Source organism: Peromyscus leucopus, chromosome 2 (assembly GCF_004664715.2).
Source record: "Peromyscus leucopus breed LL Stock chromosome 2, UCI_PerLeu_2.1, whole genome shotgun sequence".
NCBI lineage: Eukaryota > Metazoa > Chordata > Mammalia > Rodentia > Cricetidae > Peromyscus > Peromyscus leucopus.
In genome coordinates this window covers 111889047-111895640 of record NC_051064.1, presented here as the reverse complement: position 1 = coordinate 111895640, position 6594 = coordinate 111889047, and the positions used below count along the sequence as shown (strand labels likewise).

Genomic DNA, 6594 nt, shown 5'->3' with positions numbered 1-6594 from the left:
TTATTGATATTATTATGTAATAAAAATAAACATTTTATATATACTTATTTTATATATATCTTTATCTATACTTTGGCTACTTCTTTGTGTTCAATTCCTATGCTAAAATTGGTTTGTTTTAAAAATATGATTGTGTGTATGTGCGCACGCATGCAGGATATCATGTGTGGAGGTCAGAACATGTGCAGGTCAAGGGACGACTCGAAGGAGTCAGTACTGCCCTTCTACCATGTGGGTCCCAGGCCATCAGGCTTTACCCACTGAGCCATCTTGCCGGCTGCTTTGTTCATTTTTTTTGAGACAGGGTTTCTCTGTGTAGCCTTGGCTGTCCTGGAACTCTCTGTGTAGACCAAGCTGGCCTTGAACTCACAGAGATCTGCCTGCCTCGGCCTCCCAAGTGCTGGGATTAAAGGGATATGCCACCACCGCCCAACTGCTTTGTTCATTTTTAAGTGACTAAGGTGGCCTAACAAGCTACCAGATGTCCCCAGGTTCCTTCTTCAGTTTGGGATGCTTAACTGACTTCTGGCCTGCTCTGGGGCTTATCTGTTCTACAAGACACAGAATTTCAGGTGTGAGAGATCACAGTTGTCAGGAGTAGGCTAGGTTTAGTTCTGGGCTACACATCTCAATGGGAATTCTTATTTTAGGTCCTGAAAATTGAAGGGAAGGCTTAAAAAGTCACTGTGCAGGTAGAATGTAGGCTGTCTTGAGTTCAGCATAACGGTACCCATGCTGAGACCAGTTCTAGGGATACAAAGATGATTCAAACACTGCACCTGGCCCACAGGCTCACAATCTGATAAGGGAGACATACAAGTAAATATGTGTTGACCTTGTATTGATAAAGAGTTGTAAGTTGGGAAAGTGCAGGGCTAAACACAGATGAGGTTTTTTTTTTTTTTTTTTTTTTTTTTTTTTTTTTTTTTTTTTTTGTTTTTATTTTTGTTTTTGTTTTTCCGAGACAGGGTTTTTCTGTGTAGCTTTGTGCCTTTCCTGGATCTGGCTCAGTAGACCAGGCTGGCCTCGAACTCACGGAGATCTGCCTGGCTCTGCCTCCCGAGTACTGGGATTAAAGGTATGTGCCACCACTACCTGGCCACAGATGAGGTTTTATGCTTCACTTTCAACAAAATTTATATAGTACTTTTGTACACAAATATAAATTTATTCTTTCTTTTCTTCTCTTTTCCCTTCAGTAAACTTACAATTTACCCACCAACTATCCTAGACCAAAGGGGTAGCACCAAGTTGGAGGGGAGGAGTATAATAAAGACAACAAAACAAAAAACAGGAAGTAAAATTTGTTAAGCTTTGTGTCCAGTAGTGAGTGATAACAATTAAATACGATCCCAGAATTTGGACTAGGCCCCTGGTGGATGATGATGTCATTAGTATCTCCCTTCCCCCACTTGAAAATTTTGAGATGGGACTATAGTGTTGCCTACATTGGCTCCAAACTCCTGAACAATAGTGATCCTTTTGCTTAGCCTTTGAAATAAACAGATACGCGGGTAGATGCAAGCATGCCTGACTTCACCCAAAGTTTAAAGAGCAAAGAAAATTCCATTAGGGATGATCCTAAGCTCCCTTGAAAACATTCTTAGAATATTGGGTTTCTAGAGGATGTCTATGGTATAAAAACAAAAGCGGGGAATTCTACTAGAATAGTAATATACTTTAAAGTGATCGGAGAGTGGTGCAAATCCCTGCAAAATTGAGAGCGGGATAACCAAAACAATCGACAGCAAGCTGAAGCAAATGGATTAGAATAAAAAGAGATCTTTGGTAGAAGGAAGGAAGCAGGTCAGAGACAGGCCAGGAGCAGAGAATAAAATAGTTATGGAAGGAAATGGGAGCAGACAACAGGATTTTTTTTTTTTTTTTAATTTGCTGATTGATTGACTGTGTGGGTGCATGCATGCCTCCTGTGGTAGCTGGTTCTCCTCCTACCATATGGGTTCCAGAGATGGAGCTCAGATCACCAGCTTGGCCCTTCACCCACTGAGTCATCTGGCCAGCATATGACAAAGATGTTAAGCAAACTACTACCAAGCATCCTCCATCAGCAATGGGGTCTGAATAGAAGGAAAGAAAGTGTGAGGCAAGAAGAAACTGGTCCTGGGAACAAATGAGTCATCCTCATGTAGCAGCTACACCCTAGACGTCATGATTATTCATAAACAAGTGCAGGTTTTCTGCAGTGTTAGTGAGCGAGGCTTGGAAAGGACACTGCTAATGTCAGGTTGCCAAACTGATCTAAATCAAAGGGCCCAATTCTAGATCGCAAACCTTATCAATAGTAACTTACTCTAACAACGTTTTCCAATGTTTCAGAAAGGACTGTTATTAGATAGCAGACAGGGGGGGATCAGTCTACTTCCAGCTTTTCCTTCAGTTGGAGGTACTTCACAAGGTGGTACCAAGGCACTGGATTCATAGAGATGTTGTGAGGATGAATCACAGTTTCCTTCTGAGCCTGTTTCTGTTGTTATAAAAAAGGGATAGTGAATTTTTTTTTTTTTTTTTTTTTGCAATGTGACTCAGAAGTATGTGGCAAAGGAAGAGTTGGGATTGCACAGGAACAGCTTTCATTGATGAGAAGGGAACGGGTAGGTTATGTTTTCTCTGGGTGGCTGCTCAATTATTACTTGAACAGTTCCTGAAGTCCTTATGTAATTTTCTCATGATTTGTTACTATTACGCCATAATCTAAGGTAAGGCAAGATTGTTTATAATATTTTCATGCAGAAAAACGTAGTGATTCTATCTTGATACCTGCTGTGCCGTAGAATGTCAAAGGACTCAGGATATTAGGCTCTCTTCTTCAGTGGAGGATTATATAAATGCACTGGTGAAATTCAGGGACATTTCACTTAGACCAGGGATGATGAAAAATGACCTTCTGATTAGGAACACACACACACACACACACACACACACACACTCGGGGTAAGGGAAGTGTGGTGGGACAAAAACAAATGGGTACAATCTCAAGATTAAGAATGACTAAGTGTTAGGGTGTTCTGGAATTAACAAAAATTGGAACCGTAGGCCAGTCCTTCCATCCCTAACCTTCACAATCAGCCAGGCAGGCAGGAGAAAACAGAGGTTCAAAATATTACATAACTTGCCAGGGTCATAAAACTATACATGATGTAACTGGGACCAGTGGTACCAGGATCTGCCTGGCACCAAAGCCCTTGCTCGTTCCAGTATAGCACCCAGAAGAAACAAAATAACAAGCAAACAAAAACACTGTATTTGGGAATTTGGGGGCCTAGGGGATTTAGAAATGTTTCTCTTTTCCTATTTCCCTTCTGACAGTCTTTTGTTTCTGGTTGTGACGTTAGCGCCCTAGAGGCTGGGCAAGATCAAACAGGAGGCATCTGTAAACAGAATTATTGCATAGCCCTCCATACACCCACAATTTCCCTCCTTCAGAGTCTTCCCTAGGGTTGGGTAAGGGGTGGCTGGTGCAGAAGTGGTAGAGTAGTGGTGGCGTTAGGTTAGTAAAAGGATGATTCTTTTCTTACCTTTAAGTTGTTTATCAATTTCAGGACAACCCGTTGCTTATTCTCTTCTCTTGGTCAGCGTTTTATTTATTCCCTATTTTGGGGGGAAGGTGAGGGCTTAAGGGATTCTGTAGCAAATTTCTGTAATGAATCTGCACAGTGGCTCCAAAAAAGTTAAGGTTAAAGATGATTCCTTTATCTGTTTTGGGAAGGGATTGTGCATGTGCTTAGAAAGAAGATAAAAGGACGATTTGTTCTGGGTCACTCTCCTTTCATACCGACGCACTGAGGGGATTAAAAGGGACCCCCTGTCTCCACGAGAAACGAGCCGAGATTCCCTCACGTTCCCGCTCTCTCGGGTGCGGCGGGTTCGAGTGACAAGAGCATCCACATACCTTCTGGAGGGAAGAAAGGTGCTGGGGTCTGACGGGGGTGGGGGGGGGGGAGCCGACAGCTTCCGGCTCCCGGGAAGCCGCGTCAGGGGCGGGCCGCGGGCGGCGGACGGCGCCGGGCGCACGGGGGCCCCCGCCACCCCTAGGCCGCGCTGCTTCGCGTTCCCAGCCGCCCGTGCTCGGCGCGGCCGCCGCAGTCCCGGCGCCGTAGCGGGACGTGGGGTCCAGGGGGCGCTGTGGCCCAGTGGCGCGGGCGGCTGGAGCGGCCACCGCGGCGCCCGAGGCTTCGCCGTGCCCGTCCGCCTGCAGCGCCCCGGTCGTCCCGCCGTAGCCTGCGCCCCCGGACGCGCTCCACCGCGCTCCCCCGGACCCGCGTGGCGGAGGCGACCCCGGAGCCGATGCGGCTGGAGGGGCGCCGGGCCTCAGCCTCCGCCGCAGCGACCGCAGCCCCCTCCGGAGTGCGAGGCTTCGCGGCGGCGGCGGCGGCGGCGGCGGAGCCCTGCTGAGGAGGACGCTTGCGGCTGGGGACGAACCCCCGGGCCATGGAGAGGCGGTGAGTGTGGCGCGCCGCGGTGCGGGGCTCGCCGGCTCGCGCCGCTCAGGGGGCCCCCGGCGCCAGCTCTCGGGCCGGGGCGGACGGAGCGTCCTGGCACTGCGGCCGCCGCGGGCGCCCCGCAGCTCTGGGGCCTCGGCCCTTTTTTCCGTGGGTCCCCACCACCACCACCACCACCCCGGGAGGCTGGGGGCGCGCGGGGGGCGACTAGGCCCCGCGCTGCCGAGAAGCCCTTGCCCGGGCCTGGGTTCCGGCGCGGCCGGGTACGTGAAGACCGGGCTGGCCGCCACCCCGGTGCCCTTCGCGTTTGTCCCGGGCGGGGCCGAGCGTGCCTGCCTTCCCAGGGCCCTGCGTGCACATCCCGGAGGCAGGCAGGCAGGCAGGCAGAGGACGCTTGTTTGCAAACAGCGGTGGCTTCCCTGCGCCGCGTCCTGAGTCCTGCAGAGCCACCCCCTGGGTGGGGAGTGGGGAGTGTTGAGGTGCAGAGTGCGGGGCCCCGGAGCCCCTGAGACTCCAGGAGTCGCATTCACGCCTTTCCTGCTAGAGACAGCCTTTTGCGTCTTATTTGAGGTGAAATTTCATCACCTGCCGCTAGCTAGCTCATCCTTTCCTCCTTAGGTTATATCTTGTCTGCGAGAGAGGTCTGCCTTGGAGAAAGCCCCATCCCGTCTTTGCCATGCTAAGTTTCCTAGCTAAGCACTCACAGTTAAAAAAAAAAAAAAAATCTTTTATGAATATGTCTTTCCCACCTTCAAAGAGACAGGAAATGTTTTAACGCTTCAGTCCTTGGTACAGAAATGTTCCACCCAAATAAGGAACGGATGGCAAGAGAATTTTAAGTCGAGCAATAAAACCCTAATAGCAAGGACCTGACGAAAATGGAATAGAGACTCAATTGTAAAAGGAAAATGATTTGTTTTGTTTTGGTAATAATGTAAAAAAAAAAATAGTGATTGTAGTTTGATACCACAGGTCAGTAATAGGGTGATACTTTTTTATGATGTGATTACAGGTTATTCTTATTTTTCTATTACATAGGACTTATATGTACATCTAGACCTTGGATTCATGAAAATATGTATATATAGTAAAAAATTGGGACGCACGGGGAGGTACTGTATTGGCTTTCAATACGTATTTAATAACCAGAGTGAGATCACTGATAAAGTCATAGTACATTTTGATGATCAAAGTTTAAAGTGAGATTGTAGTGATGGTGACTTGTAAAATTATTATTATTAGTAGTAGTATTGGTATTAAATTAATAATGCTCACTGGTTCAATTTTCCAGCCAGGCATTTGTTTGAAATTTATAAAATACGTTACTAATTACCGGAGTTAAAGCCATCAGTTAACGTGGGTAGTTATTTAAGACTCCTGACTTAACCTTCCTGTACATGGAGTCTCCGGAGGTCTAAAGAGGTTCAGTGTGAAGAATTTTGAGGCTCCAGTGTGTTAGGTGTTGCAGCCTTGGCTTTATCAGATCGTGTGTAAGCATTTCTAACAGTAAGACGTTGCCCTGATTAGATATTTTGGTTAATTTAGGTTTGAGAAGTCTAATTCTTTTCTCGGTGTGTCTCTAAAGACCAATATTAGAATCAGTTGGGAGTGCTGATTAAAGATGTGATTCCTGGTCCCCTATGTCAGAACTGTGGGGATAGCAGTAACTCAAAGATGGTGATTTTTATCCTGATTCTTAGTACTACTGAATTTGAACATCACAGATAAAAGTTAAAAGAGATTTGCTTAGGTGAACGAAAGTATCAGCTCTCTAGCCAAACTAGCTTAAGTCGCTTAACAGATGTTTTTCCTAGCAACAGATAATGGTTTTTATAATGCAGATAGAAAAACTGTGTTTTGAGGGACAGCTGTTTTCAGTCAACAAACATTGAGAGCCTGTAATGGCAATGTTAAGGAAGGCTATCTGGGCATTCATCTTGATAATTAATAAACTTCAATGTTGTCTGTAAAATGCAGTTGGTATTATACTTAATTTGGAAGGCTTTAGGAGACAGCATCTGAAGAAAGTATTGAAATGTATAAAATTTTTATACAGTGTTAGCTATTAGTAATATCAGGTTCTGTCTCAGGTGTTCTGGAAAATACAAAAATGACCAAGGCTTCTGCTAGCAAT

The 6594-nt window shown here is 46.4% G+C and overlaps 1 protein-coding gene across 3 annotated transcripts in view; it reads left to right on the top strand.

The window, feature by feature from the left end:
- The first annotated feature begins 3848 nt into the window (after nt 1–3848).
- Nucleotides 3849–6594, top strand: part of Zfyve9 (zinc finger FYVE-type containing 9) — a 153584-nt gene continuing 150838 nt past the window's right edge. For 2 of the 3 annotated variants that reach the window (XM_028888722.2, XM_028888688.2), the window contains exon 1: nt 4218–4460. The gene's annotated coding sequence lies outside the window, so the exon portion shown is untranslated. Of the gene's footprint in view, nt 3929–4217; nt 4461–6594 lie in introns of those variants that run through there. The other variant, XM_028888696.2, reaches the window with a different exon arrangement.